At 48.7% G+C, this 23,767-nt stretch overlaps 14 non-coding genes and 1 pseudogene across 14 annotated transcripts; all 15 read left to right on the top strand.

The window, feature by feature from the left end:
• The first annotated feature begins 762 nt into the window (after nucleotides 1-762).
• LOC142476369 (U2 spliceosomal RNA) lies at nucleotides 763-953 on the top strand. The gene has a single exon (XR_012791620.1). It is a non-coding gene; the product is annotated as a U2 spliceosomal RNA (small nuclear RNA).
• An 823-nt stretch (nucleotides 954-1,776) lies between these two features.
• LOC142476367 (U2 spliceosomal RNA) lies at nucleotides 1,777-1,967 on the top strand. Its single transcript, XR_012791617.1, has one exon. It is a non-coding gene; the product is annotated as a U2 spliceosomal RNA (small nuclear RNA).
• An 823-nt stretch (nucleotides 1,968-2,790) lies between these two features.
• LOC142476366 (U2 spliceosomal RNA) lies at nucleotides 2,791-2,981 on the top strand. Its single transcript, XR_012791616.1, has one exon. It is a non-coding gene; the product is annotated as a U2 spliceosomal RNA (small nuclear RNA).
• An 823-nt stretch (nucleotides 2,982-3,804) lies between these two features.
• On the top strand, nucleotides 3,805-3,995 carry LOC142476365 (U2 spliceosomal RNA). Its single transcript, XR_012791615.1, has one exon. It is a non-coding gene; the product is annotated as a U2 spliceosomal RNA (small nuclear RNA).
• A 2,718-nt stretch (nucleotides 3,996-6,713) lies between these two features.
• Nucleotides 6,714-6,888, top strand: LOC142476345 (U2 spliceosomal RNA; annotated as a pseudogene).
• Nucleotides 6,889-7,711: 823 nt separating this feature from the next.
• Nucleotides 7,712-7,902, top strand: LOC142476363 (U2 spliceosomal RNA). Its single transcript, XR_012791614.1, has one exon. It is a non-coding gene; the product is annotated as a U2 spliceosomal RNA (small nuclear RNA).
• Nucleotides 7,903-12,020: 4,118 nt separating this feature from the next.
• On the top strand, nucleotides 12,021-12,204 carry LOC142476343 (U2 spliceosomal RNA). Its single transcript, XR_012791595.1, has one exon. It is a non-coding gene; the product is annotated as a U2 spliceosomal RNA (small nuclear RNA).
• An 823-nt stretch (nucleotides 12,205-13,027) lies between these two features.
• LOC142476362 (U2 spliceosomal RNA) lies at nucleotides 13,028-13,218 on the top strand. Its single transcript, XR_012791613.1, has one exon. It is a non-coding gene; the product is annotated as a U2 spliceosomal RNA (small nuclear RNA).
• Nucleotides 13,219-14,041: 823 nt separating this feature from the next.
• On the top strand, nucleotides 14,042-14,232 carry LOC142476361 (U2 spliceosomal RNA). The gene has a single exon (XR_012791612.1). It is a non-coding gene; the product is annotated as a U2 spliceosomal RNA (small nuclear RNA).
• Nucleotides 14,233-18,334: 4,102 nt separating this feature from the next.
• LOC142476346 (U2 spliceosomal RNA) lies at nucleotides 18,335-18,527 on the top strand. The gene has a single exon (XR_012791597.1). It is a non-coding gene; the product is annotated as a U2 spliceosomal RNA (small nuclear RNA).
• An 823-nt stretch (nucleotides 18,528-19,350) lies between these two features.
• LOC142476360 (U2 spliceosomal RNA) lies at nucleotides 19,351-19,541 on the top strand. The gene has a single exon (XR_012791611.1). It is a non-coding gene; the product is annotated as a U2 spliceosomal RNA (small nuclear RNA).
• Nucleotides 19,542-20,364: 823 nt separating this feature from the next.
• On the top strand, nucleotides 20,365-20,555 carry LOC142476359 (U2 spliceosomal RNA). Its single transcript, XR_012791610.1, has one exon. It is a non-coding gene; the product is annotated as a U2 spliceosomal RNA (small nuclear RNA).
• An 823-nt stretch (nucleotides 20,556-21,378) lies between these two features.
• LOC142476358 (U2 spliceosomal RNA) lies at nucleotides 21,379-21,569 on the top strand. The gene has a single exon (XR_012791609.1). It is a non-coding gene; the product is annotated as a U2 spliceosomal RNA (small nuclear RNA).
• Nucleotides 21,570-22,392: 823 nt separating this feature from the next.
• Nucleotides 22,393-22,583, top strand: LOC142476357 (U2 spliceosomal RNA). Its single transcript, XR_012791608.1, has one exon. It is a non-coding gene; the product is annotated as a U2 spliceosomal RNA (small nuclear RNA).
• An 823-nt stretch (nucleotides 22,584-23,406) lies between these two features.
• LOC142476355 (U2 spliceosomal RNA) lies at nucleotides 23,407-23,597 on the top strand. Its single transcript, XR_012791606.1, has one exon. It is a non-coding gene; the product is annotated as a U2 spliceosomal RNA (small nuclear RNA).
• Nucleotides 23,598-23,767: the final 170 nt, after the last annotated feature.

Raw genomic sequence — 23,767 nt, 5'->3', positions numbered from 1 at the left:
CAAACATGCATTTTTGGCTCTTTCTTTTGCAAAGAAAGAAGAAGATGAAATGACGACAAAATAAAGCCTCCTTCTTTTTGCTGTGTCTTGTTTGCTCTTTTGCGTGGCTTCTTACTTTCTTTTCTTTTCAGCTCCTCCTCGCATGGAGCAGGAGTGCCGCCTGCTGCCTAGCCTAATTCAGTCCGAACGAGCAGATGCCTAAGAAACTCCTGTTGAAGCTGTATCCAAATAGCCTGCATAGCAAACACTGCAGCAGCAAGCAGCAAGCAGCAAGCAGCAAATGCCTTGACTTGCTGGCTTCTTGTCACAATGGCTGGCTGGCTGAAATGACCTGAACTGAAAAGCCCAGCCACTGGCTGCTTGCATGCTTGCTGCCTGAGTTTCATGGCAGCCCGGACGAGTCGGCTAGCAGAGAAAAAGTGGGCGGTTCCTATGCAAATAAGCAGACGAAGCCTGGTGCCGGAAAAAGAACTGGAAGCATGTGCCTTTTTGGCTGTTTGCTGGCCATGCGGGCCCCCCAGCAGTGTGTGCGGCTGCTTTTCTTTACTCCATAGAAAGTCTTTGGCTTTTGCATCCGTCGTCGTCGTCGCCGCCGCTGCTGCATAGACTCCCCGGGGCTGTGTCGGGAGGAGCGGAGGGACTGGAGGCAGGCCTGCTGGGGGAGGAGGCGAGCGGGCAGCCAGCGGCTCCCTCTGCCCTTCTCCCTAAAGCGTAGCGCCCCTGGCCGTCGGGCGGCGCTCAGGCGGGGGCCCATTTCTGGTTATCGCTTCTCGGCCTTTTGGCTAAGATCAAGTGTAGTATCTGTTCTTATCAGTTTAATATCTGATACGTCCCCTATCTGGGGACCATATATTAAATGGATTTTTAGAACAGGGAGATGGAAGAAGAGCTTGCTCTGTCCACTCCACGCATTGACCTGGTATTGCAGTACCTCCAGGACCGGTGCACTTCCCTTTGGGGATATTTGGCTTGTATCAAAAAATAGAAACAAATGACTGTCTGACAGAAAAAAAACAAACATGCATTTTTGGCTCTTTCTTTTGCAAAGAAAGAAGAAGATGAAATGACGACAAAATAAAGCCTCCTTCTTTTTGCTGTGTCTTGTTTGCTCTTTTGCGTGGCTTCTTACTTTCTTTTCTTTTCAGCTCCTCCTCGCATGGAGCAGGAGTGCCGCCTGCTGCCTAGCCTAATTCAGTCCGAACGAGCAGATGCCTAAGAAACTCCTGTTGAAGCTGTATCCAAATAGCCTGCATAGCAAACACTGCAGCAGCAAGCAGCAAGCAGCAAGCAGCAAATGCCTTGACTTGCTGGCTTCTTGTCACAATGGCTGGCTGGCTGAAATGACCTGAACTGAAAAGCCCAGCCACTGGCTGCTTGCATGCTTGCTGCCTGAGTTTCATGGCAGCCCGGACGAGTCGGCTAGCAGAGAAAAAGTGGGCGGTTCCTATGCAAATAAGCAGACGAAGCCTGGTGCCGGAAAAAGAACTGGAAGCATGTGCCTTTTTGGCTGTTTGCTGGCCATGCGGGCCCCCCAGCAGTGTGTGCGGCTGCTTTTCTTTACTCCATAGAAAGTCTTTGGCTTTTGCATCCGTCGTCGTCGTCGCCGCCGCTGCTGCATAGACTCCCCGGGGCTGTGTCGGGAGGAGCGGAGGGACTGGAGGCAGGCCTGCTGGGGGAGGAGGCGAGCGGGCAGCCAGCGGCTCCCTCTGCCCTTCTCCCTAAAGCGTAGCGCCCCTGGCCGTCGGGCGGCGCTCAGGCGGGGGCCCATTTCTGGTTATCGCTTCTCGGCCTTTTGGCTAAGATCAAGTGTAGTATCTGTTCTTATCAGTTTAATATCTGATACGTCCCCTATCTGGGGACCATATATTAAATGGATTTTTAGAACAGGGAGATGGAAGAAGAGCTTGCTCTGTCCACTCCACGCATTGACCTGGTATTGCAGTACCTCCAGGACCGGTGCACTTCCCTTTGGGGATATTTGGCTTGTATCAAAAAATAGAAACAAATGACTGTCTGACAGAAAAAAAACAAACATGCATTTTTGGCTCTTTCTTTTGCAAAGAAAGAAGAAGATGAAATGACGACAAAATAAAGCCTCCTTCTTTTTGCTGTGTCTTGTTTGCTCTTTTGCGTGGCTTCTTACTTTCTTTTCTTTTCAGCTCCTCCTCGCATGGAGCAGGAGTGCCGCCTGCTGCCTAGCCTAATTCAGTCCGAACGAGCAGATGCCTAAGAAACTCCTGTTGAAGCTGTATCCAAATAGCCTGCATAGCAAACACTGCAGCAGCAAGCAGCAAGCAGCAAGCAGCAAATGCCTTGACTTGCTGGCTTCTTGTCACAATGGCTGGCTGGCTGAAATGACCTGAACTGAAAAGCCCAGCCACTGGCTGCTTGCATGCTTGCTGCCTGAGTTTCATGGCAGCCCGGACGAGTCGGCTAGCAGAGAAAAAGTGGGCGGTTCCTATGCAAATAAGCAGACGAAGCCTGGTGCCGGAAAAAGAACTGGAAGCATGTGCCTTTTTGGCTGTTTGCTGGCCATGCGGGCCCCCCAGCAGTGTGTGCGGCTGCTTTTCTTTACTCCATAGAAAGTCTTTGGCTTTTGCATCCGTCGTCGTCGTCGCCGCCGCTGCTGCATAGACTCCCCGGGGCTGTGTCGGGAGGAGCGGAGGGACTGGAGGCAGGCCTGCTGGGGGAGGAGGCGAGCGGGCAGCCAGCGGCTCCCTCTGCCCTTCTCCCTAAAGCGTAGCGCCCCTGGCCGTCGGGCGGCGCTCAGGCGGGGGCCCATTTCTGGTTATCGCTTCTCGGCCTTTTGGCTAAGATCAAGTGTAGTATCTGTTCTTATCAGTTTAATATCTGATACGTCCCCTATCTGGGGACCATATATTAAATGGATTTTTAGAACAGGGAGATGGAAGAAGAGCTTGCTCTGTCCACTCCACGCATTGACCTGGTATTGCAGTACCTCCAGGACCGGTGCACTTCCCTTTGGGGATATTTGGCTTGTATCAAAAAATAGAAACAAATGACTGTCTGACAGAAAAAAAACAAACATGCATTTTTGGCTCTTTCTTTTGCAAAGAAAGAAGAAGATGAAATGACGACAAAATAAAGCCTCCTTCTTTTTGCTGTGTCTTGTTTGCTCTTTTGCGTGGCTTCTTACTTTCTTTTCTTTTCAGCTCCTCCTCGCATGGAGCAGGAGTGCCGCCTGCTGCCTAGCCTAATTCAGTCCGAACGAGCAGATGCCTAAGAAACTCCTGTTGAAGCTGTATCCAAATAGCCTGCATAGCAAACACTGCAGCAGCAAGCAGCAAGCAGCAAGCAGCAAATGCCTTGACTTGCTGGCTTCTTGTCACAATGGCTGGCTGGCTGAAATGACCTGAACTGAAAAGCCCAGCCACTGGCTGCTTGCATGCTTGCTGCCTGAGTTTCATGGCAGCCCGGACGAGTCGGCTAGCAGAGAAAAAGTGGGCGGTTCCTATGCAAATAAGCAGACGAAGCCTGGTGCCGGAAAAAGAACTGGAAGCATGTGCCTTTTTGGCTGTTTGCTGGCCATGCGGGCCCCCCAGCAGTGTGTGCGGCTGCTTTTCTTTACTCCATAGAAAGTCTTTGGCTTTTGCATCCGTCGTCGTCGTCGCCGCCGCTGCTGCATAGACTCCCCGGGGCTGTGTCGGGAGGAGCGGAGGGACTGGAGGCAGGCCTGCTGGGGGAGGAGGCGAGCGGGCAGCCAGCGGCTCCCTCTGCCCTTCTCCCTAAAGCGTAGCGCCCCTGGCCGTCGGGCGGCGCTCAGGCGGGGGCCCATTTCTGGTTATCGCTTCTCGGCCTTTTGGCTAAGATCAAGTGTAGTATCTGTTCTTATCAGTTTAATATCTGATACGTCCCCTATCTGGGGACCATATATTAAATGGATTTTTAGAACAGGGAGATGGAAGAAGAGCTTGCTCTGTCCACTCCACGCATTGACCTGGTATTGCAGTACCTCCAGGACCGGTGCACTTCCCTTTGGGGATATTTGGCTTGTATCAAAAAATAGAAACAAATGACTGTCTGACAGAAAAAAAACAAACATGCATTTTTGGCTCTTTCTTTTGCAAAGAAAGAAGAAGATGAAATGACGACAAAATAAAGCCTCCTTCTTTTTGCTGTGTCTTGTTTGCTCTTTTGCGTGGCTTCTTACTTTCTTTTCTTTTCAGCTCCTCCTCGCATGGAGCAGGAGTGCCGCCTGCTGCCTAGCCTAATTCAGTCCGAACGAGCAGATGCCTAAGAAACTCCTGTTGAAGCTGTATCCAAATAGCCTGCATAGCAAACACTGCAGCAGCAAGCAGCAAGCAGCAAGCAGCAAATGCCTTGACTTGCTGGCTTCTTGTCACAATGGCTGGCTGGCTGAAATGACCTGAACTGAAAAGCCCAGCCACTGGCTGCTTGCATGCTTGCTGCCTGAGTTTCATGGCAGCCCGGACGAGTCGGCTAGCAGAGAAAAAGTGGGCGGTTCCTATGCAAATAAGCAGACGAAGCCTGGTGCCGGAAAAAGAACTGGAAGCATGTGCCTTTTTGGCTGTTTGCTGGCCATGCGGGCCCCCCAGCAGTGTGTGCGGCTGCTTTTCTTTACTCCATAGAAAGTCTTTGGCTTTTGCATCCGTCGTCGTCGTCGCCGCCGCTGCTGCATAGACTCCCCGGGGCTGTGTCGGGAGGAGCGGAGGGACTGGAGGCAGGCCTGCTGGGGGAGGAGGCGAGCGGGCAGCCAGCGGCTCCCTCTGCCCTTCTCCCTAAAGCGTAGCGCCCCTGGCCGTCGGGCGGCGCTCAGGCGGGGGCCCATTTCTGGTTATCGCTTCTCGGCCTTTTGGCTCAGATCAAGTGTCTGGGCTGAGAGGTTGCGCTGAGTCTGTGACTCCTTGGCCTTGGGTCATCGCTTCCTGGGGAGCTTAAGACCCATGCTGCTATGAGGGAGTCACGCTAACTCGAGCACGGGAGGCGATCAGGAGAGAGAGAAGGAGAGGGGCCGGCGCCTTGGCCTTGAGGGATCGTTCCCCAGGAACTAAACCCTCATGCTGCTTTAGGGGCGCCGCACCTGATCCTGGACGGCCGGTTTGGACAGAGGCGGACAAGCAAGCAAGAGAGTGATGGGCCGGTGCCTTTGCCTGGTGGGATCGCCGTGACTGGCTAAACCCACCTGCTGCTATTAGGGCGCCGCACCAGATCTTGAGTTGGTGTTGGAGAGACGAGGACGAGGATAAAGATGGCGGACTACGCAAACGAGAGGAACTGCATTCGATTTCAGCTGGATGAGTGCAGACGAAGCAGTGGAGGTGTGGAATACCTCGTGGAGGAAATCCTTTTTGAGGTGTTGGAAGTGGATCCTGAACGAATCTTTTGCCTGCAGGAGTTTTTGAAGATGGGAATCTTTGACTTGACGCTGAAAGACGAGCGGGAATGTCAAGTGGTATACGACCGATGTGTTGTGGCAGCAGGTACCCCAAGGATGAGAGGAATCAAAGTGATACCGAGATTTCTACAGCAGGAGAATGCGGTGATTGTACAGATGTTCAATGTTTATGTCATGAAAGAGGACATTGAGAACTTTTTGGCCCGCTTTTGTGAAACAGTTAGAGGAGGAGCAGAAATGAAAAACAAGTATGGACTGTTTAATGGGAGAAGGAAGTTCTGGGTCCGCTTCAGATTGGACCCAGACGGTGACAGAGGAATGCTACACCCTCCTGCAAGTTTCTGCATTGGCAGGAATAAGGGGGTTTTGAACTTTCCAGGACAGTCATTTGATGTGTGTTGTTGGAACTGTGGGAAAAAAGGACATATGGCAGCCAAGTGCTGTGAGAGTAAAAGATGTGACTTTTGTGCAGAGCCGGGACATTTGGCACGCAAGTGCCCCAAGAAAGAAGATACAAGGACACAAAAAGACTTGGGAGATGGGAAAAATTGTGATCATGTGAAAGAAAGGGGTGGGATGGTGGAAAATGTGGCGAAAGTTAGAGAAGAGGATAAGGAAAGAAGATCTGAAAAAATGAAGATAGAACAGAGTCAGCAAAGAATAGAGAAGGATTCTTTAGGTGTGGGGGTAGATAAAGATGAAGGAAAAGGGGACAGTGTGGGGGAGGAAGAAATTAGTGTTCAGGAGGAGGAAAGGGAGTTCGAGAACTGTGGACAGGATAGTGGGAAGGAGAGTGAGTTGGGGTCAGAGGAAGAGGGTGTGTTGGGGGAGGAGGAGGAGGAAGAGAGTGTGTCTGTGGAGGAGGAAGAGAGTGGGTCTGTGGAGGTAGAGGGGGAGGAAATGGAAGGGGGAGAGGAAGAAGAAGAGGGTATGTCTGAGGAGGAGGAGGCAAGGGAAAAGGAAGAGGGAAGGGGAAAGGTGGAGAGAATAGAAAAAGTATTCCAGTGGGGAGCAGAGAATGCAGACTCGTGGAGTTTTATTTGTAATGACAAGCAATTAAAGAAAGCCATAATTGGTTTAAAGAAAAAATTTATTGAGGCTTATGTAAGGAAAAATATTAGTTATTTGAGGTGAATAGGTATAGGCCAGAAGTTGTTTGGAGTGATAAAGAAAATATTTTGACATTTTTTTTGTGTAAAGTAAGTAAATGTTAGCAAAGGGTTGCAATAGAGTTTGTTGTAATGAATAATGTGGTTGGTTTTTTTTGTAAAACATATTATTTTGTTGAAAAGTTTTTTCTTATCTGATGTGTTGTAAAACATGAGAAAGTAAATAAACAATTTAAAACAAAAAAAAAATCTGTTCTTATCAGTTTAATATCTGATACGTCCCCTATCTGGGGACCATATATTAAATGGATTTTTAGAACAGGGAGATGGAAGAAGAGCTTGCTCTGTCCACTCCACGCATTGACCTGGTATTGCAGTACCTCCAGGACCGGTGCACTTCCCTTTGGGGATATTTGGCTTGTATCAAAAAATAGAAACAAATGACTGTCTGACAGAAAAAAAACAAACATGCATTTTTGGCTCTTTCTTTTGCAAAGAAAGAAGAAGATGAAATGACGACAAAATAAAGCCTCCTTCTTTTTGCTGTGTCTTGTTTGCTCTTTTGCGTGGCTTCTTACTTTCTTTTCTTTTCAGCTCCTCCTCGCATGGAGCAGGAGTGCCGCCTGCTGCCTAGCCTAATTCAGTCCGAACGAGCAGATGCCTAAGAAACTCCTGTTGAAGCTGTATCCAAATAGCCTGCATAGCAAACACTGCAGCAGCAAGCAGCAAGCAGCAAGCAGCAAATGCCTTGACTTGCTGGCTTCTTGTCACAATGGCTGGCTGGCTGAAATGACCTGAACTGAAAAGCCCAGCCACTGGCTGCTTGCATGCTTGCTGCCTGAGTTTCATGGCAGCCCGGACGAGTCGGCTAGCAGAGAAAAAGTGGGCGGTTCCTATGCAAATAAGCAGACGAAGCCTGGTGCCGGAAAAAGAACTGGAAGCATGTGCCTTTTTGGCTGTTTGCTGGCCATGCGGGCCCCCCAGCAGTGTGTGCGGCTGCTTTTCTTTACTCCATAGAAAGTCTTTGGCTTTTGCATCCGTCGTCGTCGTCGCCGCCGCTGCTGCATAGACTCCCCGGGGCTGTGTCGGGAGGAGCGGAGGGACTGGAGGCAGGCCTGCTGGGGGAGGAGGCGAGCGGGCAGCCAGCGGCTCCCTCTGCCCTTCTCCCTAAAGCGTAGCGCCCCTGGCCGTCGGGCGGCGCTCAGGCGGGGGCCCATTTCTGGTTATCGCTTCTCGGCCTTTTGGCTAAGATCAAGTGTAGTATCTGTTCTTATCAGTTTAATATCTGATACGTCCCCTATCTGGGGACCATATATTAAATGGATTTTTAGAACAGGGAGATGGAAGAAGAGCTTGCTCTGTCCACTCCACGCATTGACCTGGTATTGCAGTACCTCCAGGACCGGTGCACTTCCCTTTGGGGATATTTGGCTTGTATCAAAAAATAGAAACAAATGACTGTCTGACAGAAAAAAAACAAACATGCATTTTTGGCTCTTTCTTTTGCAAAGAAAGAAGAAGATGAAATGACGACAAAATAAAGCCTCCTTCTTTTTGCTGTGTCTTGTTTGCTCTTTTGCGTGGCTTCTTACTTTCTTTTCTTTTCAGCTCCTCCTCGCATGGAGCAGGAGTGCCGCCTGCTGCCTAGCCTAATTCAGTCCGAACGAGCAGATGCCTAAGAAACTCCTGTTGAAGCTGTATCCAAATAGCCTGCATAGCAAACACTGCAGCAGCAAGCAGCAAGCAGCAAGCAGCAAATGCCTTGACTTGCTGGCTTCTTGTCACAATGGCTGGCTGGCTGAAATGACCTGAACTGAAAAGCCCAGCCACTGGCTGCTTGCATGCTTGCTGCCTGAGTTTCATGGCAGCCCGGACGAGTCGGCTAGCAGAGAAAAAGTGGGCGGTTCCTATGCAAATAAGCAGACGAAGCCTGGTGCCGGAAAAAGAACTGGAAGCATGTGCCTTTTTGGCTGTTTGCTGGCCATGCGGGCCCCCCAGCAGTGTGTGCGGCTGCTTTTCTTTACTCCATAGAAAGTCTTTGGCTTTTGCATCCGTCGTCGTCGTCGCCGCCGCTGCTGCATAGACTCCCCGGGGCTGTGTCGGGAGGAGCGGAGGGACTGGAGGCAGGCCTGCTGGGGGAGGAGGCGAGCGGGCAGCCAGCGGCTCCCTCTGCCCTTCTCCCTAAAGCGTAGCGCCCCTGGCCGTCGGGCGGCGCTCAGGCGGGGGCCCATTTCTGGTTATCGCTTCTCGGCCTTTTGGCTAAGACCAAGTGTCGAAGTCAGAGGGCCAGCAGGGATAGTGCTTCCTCGGCCTTGCGGCATCGGCCCCTCTGGGGTCTTAAGCCGTATTGTAGCTATTGGGGAGGTACAACATCCTGTGCGATTCGGAGGGCGAGCACGAGACGGAGAGTAAGGGGCCGGCGCCTTGGCCTTGGGACATCGCCCGAAAGGGCTTAAGTCCCTTGCTGCTGTGGGGGCGCCGCACCCGAGCTTGAGAGCGGACAAGGAGAGCTGAGACAATGGCGTCTGGAGCTCATATGAGGAATACGCTTCGGTTCCTGGTAGCAGAGGCGGAGAGACAGCGAGTCAGCCTGACGTTTTTCGTGGAGACGATTCTGAATGGAGTGATCGGTTTGGCAGCAACAAAAGTGATGTGTCTGCAGGATTTCCAGAAACAAGGGATCTACGATCTGACCCTTTTTGAAGATGCGGATTGCCTGTGTGCCTACGAAAGGTGCAAAGAGATGGCTTTGGATGAGAACATGCGTGGAATCAGCTTGGGACCAAGTTTTATGCTGGAGATGAGACCAGTTGTGGTGCATATGTATAACCCCTATGCACGGAAAGAAGATATTTTTCTTTTTTTAAAGAGGTACTGCATGGAAGTGAGAGGGGGAGAAGAGTTGTATAACCCTTATAAAATGTACAATGGTAAGAGACGGTATTGGGTGCGGTTCAAAGCAGACTCGACGGGGGTGGGGGGAGTGATGCACCCTCCGGCCAGCTTTAGTATTGCCGGAAACAGGGGTTTTCTTTTCTACCCAGGACAACCTACTTATTGTAGGAAATGTTTTCGTTATGGACACACAAGAGAAAAGTGTGAAAAGACTGAGATGGTGTGTCGCAATTGCGGCGAGGAAGGCCATACGGCGGCCTATTGTAAGATCCCAAAGAAATGTGATGTGTGTGGGGTAAGAGGACATTTGGCACGACAGTGCAAGAAAAGGAGCTATGCTCAAGCTGCAGGAGGGGAGGACACGGATGTGGCAAGCCAAGAGGGAGAGGACCTGGAGAAAAAAGAGGAAGATTTTCTTTTGGACAATATTGCCCAAAGCTTTGTTGGGGGAAAGGGAGAGGGGGGTGAAGGTGGCCAGATCTTGATGGGGAATGGGGTGGCAGAGTCTCTGAGCATGTCTGAGCAAAATTGGGCAGATAGTATGGAGGTTCAAGACACACAGAGTGAGGGAAGGAATGTTGGGGTAGAACAGCAGGAGGAGGGGATGGAGATTACAATTGGGGGGAAAAAACCCCAAAAGCGTAAACAAGAAGTGGACAGTAGAGATGTGAAGGAAGGCCAAGGGGAGGAGGAGAGAGTGGGGCCTAGAGAAAAGGTAGAGAGGGTAGTGAAAAAATATGGAAAAGATCTAACAAAAAAAATGGAGGAATTTGATAAGGCAGTAGGGGAAGTAGAGTTTTGGGTTAAAATATTTAGGAAGCAACATAAAGGGAGTTCAGAGCAACAAATGATACAGAGTTTGGAAAAATTAATGAGTCAAAGGAAAAATATTACTAAAGAGAAATATGAGGAATTGAAAACAGAAGGTTTGCAGTGGGTGGAGGTAAAGGAGGGTAGAGCAGATTTTAAAGGAGAAGAGGAGGAATATATACTAGGAGAAACTGAGGAAATTAGTGAGGAGGAAGTACAAGATTTCGTGAAGCTTACAGAAGTGACAGTGGTGGAAGAGACCCTGGAAGACAGGCAGGAAGAAGGAACGTATAAAGTTCTAGAGAAAATACAAGAGGTGGTGGGGGACTTAGGGAAAGAACAGAAAGAAATAGAAGTAGCAAGTATGGAGGAAAAACCTTTAAACTCAGAAAATAAGGCAAGAGAAGGGAAAGAGGCAAAGGAAGAGGTTCTAGAAGAAGGAAAAGAGGAGAAAGTGGGCCCAAGGAGAGAGGGATGTGTAGTGAAAGCAGCCTCGGATGACTTGATAGGTTATCCTGCCATATTCAAAACGCAAAGTCAGGAAGTAATAGGAACAAGTACAAATGAGAAAGGGGGGGAGGTAAGTACCTCTTTTGAAAGTGTAAGCAGAGGAAAAGGGAAAAATAAAAAAATCGGAAGTGGTGTGAGTATAGAAGAAAGAGAAGAGCAGGGAAGACAAAGAGCGATAGGGAAAAAATGGACCTATGAGGATTGTGTTAAAAGATGGAAAGGAAAGTACAACAGGCACTTGGATAAATGGATAAAAGAGAAGAAAGAAATAGTAGGAAAGGATACTTCGGAGAAAAGCAGAGAAAAAGCAAAAGCTGCAGAGCATGCTATAAATAAGGAATTAGAAAACTGTGAAAGAATATTAGAGAAAGAAATGGAAGACATGGAAGAAAGTAGTGAAAATGATTCGGATAGTTGTAGTGAGGAAGAAGAGCAGATGGATCAAGGCAAAGAGGTGAAACTAAGGAAAGTTGGGGGGACAAGTAGGAGCGAAAGCGAGGAAGAAAGTTCTAGTAAGATGGAAGCTATGGAGACAGGGGGATCCTCAAAAGTTTTTTCAAAACAGGAGGTAGCAAGGAAAATGGAGGGGAAAATGATGGTAGAACAGAAGAAAATTGTAGAAATATGTAGTCAGATAGTTGGGGAAAAAGAGAAAGTGATGGTTAGTGGATTGAGTGGGGAAAAAGTGGAAGAGGTTTTCAAAACAAATTGGGAAATGGAAAAAAAACAGGAATTTTTAGAAAAAAAAAAAAAGGAGGTAGAGGAGAAAGTAGGAGAGGTAGAAGTATGGTATAAAATGATACAGGATACAAGCCCTTATGGGGGGATAGACCAAAGAGTAAGGGAGTTAGAGAGGTTATTAGACCTGAAGCAAAAAATGTCGCCAGAGGAGCTTGAGGCAGAAAAGAAGAATAGAAGGGAGTTTTTAGATAAAAGAAGAGCAAAGTAGTAGACAAAGGAGGTAAAGGGAAATTATGAAATGTGTGTTTAACAGTGGTGGAAATGTTTAAATTGGAAATTTGATTTTTATGTATGTACAAAATGTAATGGTCTTGTAAATGTGGAATGTATTATGTGGAAAAATTGCTATTTACTGTAAATAATGTGAAAGGTTTTTTTGAAAAGATTGTGTGGGGGAGGTTTACGATTGTAAATTCAGGCTGATGGAAAGGTATTTTATTTACTGATGGTAATGTTTTCGGAAATTAAGAAATAGGGATTTTCTGTTAGTTTTTAGAATGTTTGATTGTGTGAAGTAACAATGATTTATTTGTTGAAATGTTTTCTTATTTACTGTTTGTAAATATTTTGAAATGTGAATAAACATTTAAAAAAAAAAAAAATGTAGTATCTGTTCTTATCAGTTTAATATCTGATACGTCCCCTATCTGGGGACCATATATTAAATGGATTTTTAGAACAGGGAGATGGAAGAAGAGCTTGCTCTGTCCACTCCACGCATTGACCTGGTATTGCAGTACCTCCAGGACCGGTGCACTTCCCTTTGGGGATATTTGGCTTGTATCAAAAAATAGAAACAAATGACTGTCTGACAGAAAAAAAACAAACATGCATTTTTGGCTCTTTCTTTTGCAAAGAAAGAAGAAGATGAAATGACGACAAAATAAAGCCTCCTTCTTTTTGCTGTGTCTTGTTTGCTCTTTTGCGTGGCTTCTTACTTTCTTTTCTTTTCAGCTCCTCCTCGCATGGAGCAGGAGTGCCGCCTGCTGCCTAGCCTAATTCAGTCCGAACGAGCAGATGCCTAAGAAACTCCTGTTGAAGCTGTATCCAAATAGCCTGCATAGCAAACACTGCAGCAGCAAGCAGCAAGCAGCAAGCAGCAAATGCCTTGACTTGCTGGCTTCTTGTCACAATGGCTGGCTGGCTGAAATGACCTGAACTGAAAAGCCCAGCCACTGGCTGCTTGCATGCTTGCTGCCTGAGTTTCATGGCAGCCCGGACGAGTCGGCTAGCAGAGAAAAAGTGGGCGGTTCCTATGCAAATAAGCAGACGAAGCCTGGTGCCGGAAAAAGAACTGGAAGCATGTGCCTTTTTGGCTGTTTGCTGGCCATGCGGGCCCCCCAGCAGTGTGTGCGGCTGCTTTTCTTTACTCCATAGAAAGTCTTTGGCTTTTGCATCCGTCGTCGTCGTCGCCGCCGCTGCTGCATAGACTCCCCGGGGCTGTGTCGGGAGGAGCGGAGGGACTGGAGGCAGGCCTGCTGGGGGAGGAGGCGAGCGGGCAGCCAGCGGCTCCCTCTGCCCTTCTCCCTAAAGCGTAGCGCCCCTGGCCGTCGGGCGGCGCTCAGGCGGGGGCCCATTTCTGGTTATCGCTTCTCGGCCTTTTGGCTAAGATCAAGTGTAGTATCTGTTCTTATCAGTTTAATATCTGATACGTCCCCTATCTGGGGACCATATATTAAATGGATTTTTAGAACAGGGAGATGGAAGAAGAGCTTGCTCTGTCCACTCCACGCATTGACCTGGTATTGCAGTACCTCCAGGACCGGTGCACTTCCCTTTGGGGATATTTGGCTTGTATCAAAAAATAGAAACAAATGACTGTCTGACAGAAAAAAAACAAACATGCATTTTTGGCTCTTTCTTTTGCAAAGAAAGAAGAAGATGAAATGACGACAAAATAAAGCCTCCTTCTTTTTGCTGTGTCTTGTTTGCTCTTTTGCGTGGCTTCTTACTTTCTTTTCTTTTCAGCTCCTCCTCGCATGGAGCAGGAGTGCCGCCTGCTGCCTAGCCTAATTCAGTCCGAACGAGCAGATGCCTAAGAAACTCCTGTTGAAGCTGTATCCAAATAGCCTGCATAGCAAACACTGCAGCAGCAAGCAGCAAGCAGCAAGCAGCAAATGCCTTGACTTGCTGGCTTCTTGTCACAATGGCTGGCTGGCTGAAATGACCTGAACTGAAAAGCCCAGCCACTGGCTGCTTGCATGCTTGCTGCCTGAGTTTCATGGCAGCCCGGACGAGTCGGCTAGCAGAGAAAAAGTGGGCGGTTCCTATGCAAATAAGCAGACGAAGCCTGGTGCCGGAAAAAGAACTGGAAGCATGTGCCTTTTTGGCTGTTTGCTGGCCATGCGGGCCCCCCAGCAGTGTGTGCGGCTGCTTTTCTTTACTCCATAGAAAGTCTTTGGCTTTTGCATCCGTCGTCGTCGTCGCCGCCGCTGCTGCATAGACTCCCCGGGGCTGTGTCGGGAGGAGCGGAGGGACTGGAGGCAGGCCTGCTGGGGGAGGAGGCGAGCGGGCAGCCAGCGGCTCCCTCTGCCCTTCTCCCTAAAGCGTAGCGCCCCTGGCCGTCGGGCGGCGCTCAGGCGGGGGCCCATTTCTGGTTATCGCTTCTCGGCCTTTTGGCTAAGATCAAGTGTAGTATCTGTTCTTATCAGTTTAATATCTGATACGTCCCCTATCTGGGGACCATATATTAAATGGATTTTTAGAACAGGGAGATGGAAGAAGAGCTTGCTCTGTCCACTCCACGCATTGACCTGGTATTGCAGTACCTCCAGGACCGGTGCACTTCCCTTTGGGGATATTTGGCTTGTATCAAAAAATAGAAACAAATGACTGTCTGACAGAAAAAAAACAAACATGCATTTTTGGCTCTTTCTTTTGCAAAGAAAGAAGAAGATGAAATGACGACAAAATAAAGCCTCCTTCTTTTTGCTGTGTCTTGTTTGCTCTTTTGCGTGGCTTCTTACTTTCTTTTCTTTTCAGCTCCTCCTCGCATGGAGCAGGAGTGCCGCCTGCTGCCTAGCCTAATTCAGTCCGAACGAGCAGATGCCTAAGAAACTCCTGTTGAAGCTGTATCCAAATAGCCTGCATAGCAAACACTGCAGCAGCAAGCAGCAAGCAGCAAGCAGCAAATGCCTTGACTTGCTGGCTTCTTGTCACAATGGCTGGCTGGCTGAAATGACCTGAACTGAAAAGCCCAGCCACTGGCTGCTTGCATGCTTGCTGCCTGAGTTTCATGGCAGCCCGGACGAGTCGGCTAGCAGAGAAAAAGTGGGCGGTTCCTATGCAAATAAGCAGACGAAGCCTGGTGCCGGAAAAAGAACTGGAAGCATGTGCCTTTTTGGCTGTTTGCTGGCCATGCGGGCCCCCCAGCAGTGTGTGCGGCTGCTTTTCTTTACTCCATAGAAAGTCTTTGGCTTTTGCATCCGTCGTCGTCGTCGCCGCCGCTGCTGCATAGACTCCCCGGGGCTGTGTCGGGAGGAGCGGAGGGACTGGAGGCAGGCCTGCTGGGGGAGGAGGCGAGCGGGCAGCCAGCGGCTCCCTCTGCCCTTCTCCCTAAAGCGTAGCGCCCCTGGCCGTCGGGCGGCGCTCAGGCGGGGGCCCATTTCTGGTTATCGCTTCTCGGCCTTTTGGCTAAGACCAAGTGTCGAAGTCAGAGGGCCAGCAGGGATAGTGCTTCCTCGGCCTTGCGGCATCGGCCCCTCTGGGGTCTTAAGCCGTATTGTAGCTATTGGGGAGGTACAACATCCTGTGCGATTCGGAGGGCGAGCACGAGACGGAGAGTAAGGGGCCGGCGCCTTGGCCTTGGGACATCGCCCGAAAGGGCTTAAGTCCCTTGCTGCTGTGGGGGCGCCGCACCCGAGCTTGAGAGCGGACAAGGAGAGCTGAGACAATGGCGTCTGGAGCTCATATGAGGAATACGCTTCGGTTCCTGGTAGCAGAGGCGGAGAGACAGCGAGTCAGCCTGACGTTTTTCGTGGAGACGATTCTGAATGGAGTGATCGGTTTGGCAGCAACAAAAGTGATGTGTCTGCAGGATTTCCAGAAACAAGGGATCTACGATCTGACCCTTTTTGAAGATGCGGATTGCCTGTGTGCCTACGAAAGGTGCAAAGAGATGGCTTTGGATGAGAACATGCGTGGAATCAGCTTGGGACCAAGTTTTATGCTGGAGATGAGACCAGTTGTGGTGCATATGTATAACCCCTATGCACGGAAAGAAGATATTTTTCTTTTTTTAAAGAGGTACTGCATGGAAGTGAGAGGGGGAGAAGAGTTGTATAACCCTTATAAAATGTACAATGGTAAGAGACGGTATTGGGTGCGGTTCAAAGCAGACTCGACGGGGGTGGGGGGAGTGATGCACCCTCCGGCCAGCTTTAGTATTGCCGGAAACAGGGGTTTTCTTTTCTACCCAGGACAACCTACTTATTGTAGGAAATGTTTTCGTTATGGACACACAAGAGAAAAGTGTGAAAAGACTGAGATGGTGTGTCGCAATTGCGGCGAGGAAGGCCATACGGCGGCCTATTGTAAGATCCCAAAGAAATGTGATGTGTGTGGGGTAAGAGGACATTTGGCACGACAGTGCAAGAAAAGGAGCTATGCTCAAGCTGCAGGAGGGGAGGACACGGATGTGGCAAGCCAAGAGGGAGAGGACCTGGAGAAAAAAGAGGAAGATTTTCTTTTGGACAATATTGCCCAAAGCTTTGTTGGGGGAAAGGGAGAGGGGGGTGAAGGTGGCCAGATCTTGATGGGGAATGGGGTGGCAGAGTCTCTGAGCATGTCTGAGCAAAATTGGGCAGATAGTATGGAGGTTCAAGACACACAGAGTGAGGGAAGGAATGTTGGGGTAGAACAGCAGGAGGAGGGGATGGAGATTACAATTGGGGGGAAAAAACCCCAAAAGCGTAAACAAGAAGTGGACAGTAGAGATGTGAAGGAAGGCCAAGGGGAGGAGGAGAGAGTGGGGCCTAGAGAAAAGGTAGAGAGGGTAGTGAAAAAATATGGAAAAGATCTAACAAAAAAAATGGAGGAATTTGATAAGGCAGTAGGGGAAGTAGAGTTTTGGGTTAAAATATTTAGGAAGCAACATAAAGGGAGTTCAGAGCAACAAATGATACAGAGTTTGGAAAAATTAATGAGTCAAAGGAAAAATATTACTAAAGAGAAATATGAGGAATTGAAAACAGAAGGTTTGCAGTGGGTGGAGGTAAAGGAGGGTAGAGCAGATTTTAAAGGAGAAGAGGAGGAATATATACTAGGAGAAACTGAGGAAATTAGTGAGGAGGAAGTACAAGATTTCGTGAAGCTTACAGAAGTGACAGTGGTGGAAGAGACCCTGGAAGACAGGCAGGAAGAAGGAACGTATAAAGTTCTAGAGAAAATACAAGAGGTGGTGGGGGACTTAGGGAAAGAACAGAAAGAAATAGAAGTAGCAAGTATGGAGGAAAAACCTTTAAACTCAGAAAATAAGGCAAGAGAAGGGAAAGAGGCAAAGGAAGAGGTTCTAGAAGAAGGAAAAGAGGAGAAAGTGGGCCCAAGGAGAGAGGGATGTGTAGTGAAAGCAGCCTCGGATGACTTGATAGGTTATCCTGCCATATTCAAAACGCAAAGTCAGGAAGTAATAGGAACAAGTACAAATGAGAAAGGGGGGGAGGTAAGTACCTCTTTTGAAAGTGTAAGCAGAGGAAAAGGGAAAAATAAAAAAATCGGAAGTGGTGTGAGTATAGAAGAAAGAGAAGAGCAGGGAAGACAAAGAGCGATAGGGAAAAAATGGACCTATGAGGATTGTGTTAAAAGATGGAAAGGAAAGTACAACAGGCACTTGGATAAATGGATAAAAGAGAAGAAAGAAATAGTAGGAAAGGATACTTCGGAGAAAAGCAGAGAAAAAGCAAAAGCTGCAGAGCATGCTATAAATAAGGAATTAGAAAACTGTGAAAGAATATTAGAGAAAGAAATGGAAGACATGGAAGAAAGTAGTGAAAATGATTCGGATAGTTGTAGTGAGGAAGAAGAGCAGATGGATCAAGGCAAAGAGGTGAAACTAAGGAAAGTTGGGGGGACAAGTAGGAGCGAAAGCGAGGAAGAAAGTTCTAGTAAGATGGAAGCTATGGAGACAGGGGGATCCTCAAAAGTTTTTTCAAAACAGGAGGTAGCAAGGAAAATGGAGGGGAAAATGATGGTAGAACAGAAGAAAATTGTAGAAATATGTAGTCAGATAGTTGGGGAAAAAGAGAAAGTGATGGTTAGTGGATTGAGTGGGGAAAAAGTGGAAGAGGTTTTCAAAACAAATTGGGAAATGGAAAAAAAACAGGAATTTTTAGAAAAAAAAAAAAAGGAGGTAGAGGAGAAAGTAGGAGAGGTAGAAGTATGGTATAAAATGATACAGGATACAAGCCCTTATGGGGGGATAGACCAAAGAGTAAGGGAGTTAGAGAGGTTATTAGACCTGAAGCAAAAAATGTCGCCAGAGGAGCTTGAGGCAGAAAAGAAGAATAGAAGGGAGTTTTTAGATAAAAGAAGAGCAAAGTAGTAGACAAAGGAGGTAAAGGGAAATTATGAAATGTGTGTTTAACAGTGGTGGAAATGTTTAAATTGGAAATTTGATTTTTATGTATGTACAAAATGTAATGGTCTTGTAAATGTGGAATGTATTATGTGGAAAAATTGCTATTTACTGTAAATAATGTGAAAGGTTTTTTTGAAAAGATTGTGTGGGGGAGGTTTACGATTGTAAATTCAGGCTGATGGAAAGGTATTTTATTTACTGATGGTAATGTTTTCGGAAATTAAGAAATAGGGATTTTCTGTTAGTTTTTAGAATGTTTGATTGTGTGAAGTAACAATGATTTATTTGTTGAAATGTTTTCTTATTTACTGTTTGTAAATATTTTGAAATGTGAATAAACATTTAAAAAAAAAAAAAATCTGTTCTTATCAGTTTAATATCTGATACGTCCCCTATCTGGGGACCATATATTAAATGGATTTTTAGAACAGGGAGATGGAAGAAGAGCTTGCTCTGTCCACTCCACGCATTGACCTGGTATTGCAGTACCTCCAGGACCGGTGCACTTCCCTTTGGGGATATTTGGCTTGTATCAAAAAATAGAAACAAATGACTGTCTGACAGAAAAAAAACAAACATGCATTTTTGGCTCTTTCTTTTGCAAAGAAAGAAGAAGATGAAATGACGACAAAATAAAGCCTCCTTCTTTTTGCTGTGTCTTGTTTGCTCTTTTGCGTGGCTTCTTACTTTCTTTTCTTTTCAGCTCCTCCTCGCATGGAGCAGGAGTGCCGCCTGCTGCCTAGCCTAATTCAGTCCGAACGAGCAGATGCCTAAGAAACTCCTGTTGAAGCTGTATCCAAATAGCCTGCATAGCAAACACTGCAGCAGCAAGCAGCAAGCAGCAAGCAGCAAATGCCTTGACTTGCTGGCTTCTTGTCACAATGGCTGGCTGGCTGAAATGACCTGAACTGAAAAGCCCAGCCACTGGCTGCTTGCATGCTTGCTGCCTGAGTTTCATGGCAGCCCGGACGAGTCGGCTAGCAGAGAAAAAGTGGGCGGTTCCTATGCAAATAAGCAGACGAAGCCTGGTGCCGGAAAAAGAACTGGAAGCATGTGCCTTTTTGGCTGTTTGCTGGCCATGCGGGCCCCCCAGCAGTGTGTGCGGCTGCTTTTCTTTACTCCATAGAAAGTCTTTGGCTTTTGCATCCGTCGTCGTCGTCGCCGCCGCTGCTGCATAGACTCCCCGGGGCTGTGTCGGGAGGAGCGGAGGGACTGGAGGCAGGCCTGCTGGGGGAGGAGGCGAGCGGGCAGCCAGCGGCTCCCTCTGCCCTTCTCCCTAAAGCGTAGCGCCCCTGGCCGTCGGGCGGCGCTCAGGCGGGGGCCCATTTCTGGTTATCGCTTCTCGGCCTTTTGGCTAAGATCAAGTGTAGTATCTGTTCTTATCAGTTTAATATCTGATACGTCCCCTATCTGGGGACCATATATTAAATGGATTTTTAGAACAGGGAGATGGAAGAAGAGCTTGCTCTGTCCACTCCACGCATTGACCTGGTATTGCAGTACCTCCAGGACCGGTGCACTTCCCTTTGGGGATATTTGGCTTGTATCAAAAAATAGAAACAAATGACTGTCTGACAGAAAAAAAACAAACATGCATTTTTGGCTCTTTCTTTTGCAAAGAAAGAAGAAGATGAAATGACGACAAAATAAAGCCTCCTTCTTTTTGCTGTGTCTTGTTTGCTCTTTTGCGTGGCTTCTTACTTTCTTTTCTTTTCAGCTCCTCCTCGCATGGAGCAGGAGTGCCGCCTGCTGCCTAGCCTAATTCAGTCCGAACGAGCAGATGCCTAAGAAACTCCTGTTGAAGCTGTATCCAAATAGCCTGCATAGCAAACACTGCAGCAGCAAGCAGCAAGCAGCAAGCAGCAAATGCCTTGACTTGCTGGCTTCTTGTCACAATGGCTGGCTGGCTGAAATGACCTGAACTGAAAAGCCCAGCCACTGGCTGCTTGCATGCTTGCTGCCTGAGTTTCATGGCAGCCCGGACGAGTCGGCTAGCAGAGAAAAAGTGGGCGGTTCCTATGCAAATAAGCAGACGAAGCCTGGTGCCGGAAAAAGAACTGGAAGCATGTGCCTTTTTGGCTGTTTGCTGGCCATGCGGGCCCCCCAGCAGTGTGTGCGGCTGCTTTTCTTTACTCCATAGAAAGTCTTTGGCTTTTGCATCCGTCGTCGTCGTCGCCGCCGCTGCTGCATAGACTCCCCGGGGCTGTGTCGGGAGGAGCGGAGGGACTGGAGGCAGGCCTGCTGGGGGAGGAGGCGAGCGGGCAGCCAGCGGCTCCCTCTGCCCTTCTCCCTAAAGCGTAGCGCCCCTGGCCGTCGGGCGGCGCTCAGGCGGGGGCCCATTTCTGGTTATCGCTTCTCGGCCTTTTGGCTAAGATCAAGTGTAGTATCTGTTCTTATCAGTTTAATATCTGATACGTCCCCTATCTGGGGACCATATATTAAATGGATTTTTAGAACAGGGAGATGGAAGAAGAGCTTGCTCTGTCCACTCCACGCATTGACCTGGTATTGCAGTACCTCCAGGACCGGTGCACTTCCCTTTGGGGATATTTGGCTTGTATCAAAAAATAGAAACAAATGACTGTCTGACAGAAAAAAAACAAACATGCATTTTTGGCTCTTTCTTTTGCAAAGAAAGAAGAAGATGAAATGACGACAAAATAAAGCCTCCTTCTTTTTGCTGTGTCTTGTTTGCTCTTTTGCGTGGCTTCTTACTTTCTTTTCTTTTCAGCTCCTCCTCGCATGGAGCAGGAGTGCCGCCTGCTGCCTAGCCTAATTCAGTCCGAACGAGCAGATGCCTAAGAAACTCCTGTTGAAGCTGTATCCAAATAGCCTGCATAGCAAACACTGCAGCAGCAAGCAGCAAGCAGCAAGCAGCAAATGCCTTGACTTGCTGGCTTCTTGTCACAATGGCTGGCTGGCTGAAATGACCTGAACTGAAAAGCCCAGCCACTGGCTGCTTGCATGCTTGCTGCCTGAGTTTCATGGCAGCCCGGACGAGTCGGCTAGCAGAGAAAAAGTGGGCGGTTCCTATGCAAATAAGCAGACGAAGCCTGGTGCCGGAAAAAGAACTGGAAGCATGTGCCTTTTTGGCTGTTTGCTGGCCATGCGGGCCCCCCAGCAGTGTGTGCGGCTGCTTTTCTTTACTCCATAGAAAGTCTTTGGCTTTTGCATCCGTCGTCGTCGTCGCCGCCGCTGCTGCATAGACTCCCCGGGGCTGTGTCGGGAGGAGCGGAGGGACTGGAGGCAGGCCTGCTGGGGGAGGAGGCGAGCGGGCAGCCAGCGGCTCCCTCTGCCCTTCTCCCTAAAGCGTAGCGCCCCTGGCCGTCGGGCGGCGCTCAGGCGGGGGCCCATTTCTGGTTATCGCTTCTCGGCCTTTTGGCTAAGATCAAGTGTAGTATCTGTTCTTATCAGTTTAATATCTGATACGTCCCCTATCTGGGGACCATATATTAAATGGATTTTTAGAACAGGGAGATGGAAGAAGAGCTTGCTCTGTCCACTCCACGCATTGACCTGGTATTGCAGTACCTCCAGGACCGGTGCACTTCCCTTTGGGGATATTTGGCTTGTATCAAAAAATAGAAACAAATGACTGTCTGACAGAAAAAAAACAAACATGCATTTTTGGCTCTTTCTTTTGCAAAGAAAGAAGAAGATGAAATGACGACAAAATAAAGCCTCCTTCTTTTTGCTGTGTCTTGTTTGCTCTTTTGCGTGGCTTCTTACTTTCTTTTCTTTTCAGCTCCTCCTCGCATGGAGCAGGAGTGCCGCCTGCTGCCTAGCCTAATTCAGTCCGAACGAGCAGATGCCTAAGAAACTCCTGTTGAAGCTGTATCCAAATAGCCTGCATAGCAAACACTGCAGCAGCAAGCAGCAAGCAGCAAGCAGCAAATGCCTTGACTTGCTGGCTTCTTGTCACAATGGCTGGCTGGCTGAAATGACCTGAACTGAAAAGCCCAGCCACTGGCTGCTTGCATGCTTGCTGCCTGAGTTTCATGGCAGCCCGGACGAGTCGGCTAGCAGAGAAAAAGTGGGCGGTTCCTATGCAAATAAGCAGACGAAGCCTGGTGCCGGAAAAAGAACTGGAAGCATGTGCCTTTTTGGCTGTTTGCTGGCCATGCGGGCCCCCCAGCAGTGTGTGCGGCTGCTTTTCTTTACTCCATAGAAAGTCTTTGGCTTTTGCATCCGTCGTCGTCGTCGCCGCCGCTGCTGCATAGACTCCCCGGGGCTGTGTCGGGAGGAGCGGAGGGACTGGAGGCAGGCCTGCTGGGGGAGGAGGCGAGCGGGCAGCCAGCGGCTCCCTCTGCCCTTCTCCCTAAAGCGTAGCGCCCCTGGCCGTCGGGCGGCGCTCAGGCGGGGGCCCATTTCTGGTTATCGCTTCTCGGCCTTTTGGCTAAGATCAAGTGTAGTATCTGTTCTTATCAGTTTAATATCTGATACGTCCCCTATCTGGGGACCATATATTAAATGGATTTTTAGAACAGGGAGATGGAAGAAGAGCTTGCTCTGTCCACTCCACGCATTGACCTGGTATTGCAGTACCTCCAGGACCGGTGCACTTCCCTTTGGGGATATTTGGCTTGTATCAAAAAATAGAAACAAATGACTGTCTGACAGAAAAAAAACAAACATGCATTTTTGGCTCTTTCTTTTGCAAAGAAAGAAGAAGATGAAATGACGACAAAATAAAGCCTCCTTCTTTTTGCTGTGTCTTGTTTGCTCTTTTGCGTGGCTTCTTACTTTCTTTTCTTTTCAGCTCCTCCTCGCATGGAGCAGGAGTGCCGCCTGCTGCCTAGCCTAATTCAGTCCGAACGAGCAGATGCCTAAGAAACTCCTGTTGAAGCTGTATCCAAATAGCCTGCATAGCAAACACTGCAGCAGCAAGCAGCAAGCAGCAAGCAGCAAATGCCTTGACTTGCTGGCTTCTTGTCACAATGGCTGGCTGGCTGAAATGACCTGAACTGAAAAGCCCAGCCACTGGCTGCTTGCATGCTTGCTGCCTGAGTTTCATGGCAGCCCGGACGAGTCGGCTAGCAGAGAAAAAGTGGGCGGTTCCTATGCAAATAAGCAGACGAAGCCTGGTGCCGGAAAAAGAACTGGAAGCATGTGCCTTTTTGGCTGTTTGCTGGCCATGCGGGCCCCCCAGCAGTGTGTGCGGCTGCTTTTCTTTACTCCATAGAAAGTCTTTGGCTTTTGCATCCGTCGTCGTCGTCGCCGCCGCTGCTGCATAGACTCCCCGGGGCTGTGTCGGGAGGAGCGGAGGGACTGGAGGCAGGCCTGCTGGGGGAGGAGGCGAGCGGGCAGCCAGCGGCTCCCTCTGCCCTTCTCCCTAAAGCGTAGCGCCCCTGGCCGTCGGGCGGCGCTCAGGCGGGGGCCCATTTCTGGTTATCGCTTCTCGGCCTTTTGGCTAAGATCAAGTGTAGTATCTGTTCTTATCAGTTTAATATCTGATACGTCCCCTATCTGGGGACCATATATTAAATGGATTTTTAGAACAGGGAGATGGAAGAAGAGCTTGCTCTGTCCACTCCACGCATTGACCTGGTATTGCAGTACCTCCAGGACCGGTGCACTTCCCTTTGGGGATATTTGGCTTGTATCAAAAAATAGAAACAAATGACTGTCTGACAGAAAAAAAACAAACATGCATTTTTGGCTCTTTCTTTTGCAAAGAAAGAAGAAGATGAAATGACGACAAAATAAAGCCTCCTTCTTTTTGCTGTGTCTTGTTTGCTCTTTTGCGTGGCT

This window comes from Ascaphus truei, unplaced genomic scaffold (assembly GCF_040206685.1).
Source record: "Ascaphus truei isolate aAscTru1 unplaced genomic scaffold, aAscTru1.hap1 HAP1_SCAFFOLD_1573, whole genome shotgun sequence".
Taxonomy (NCBI): Eukaryota; Metazoa; Chordata; class Amphibia; order Anura; family Ascaphidae; genus Ascaphus; species Ascaphus truei.
The sequence above is the reverse complement of the archived record's forward strand: the minus strand, read 5'-3'. Positions and strand labels throughout refer to the sequence as shown.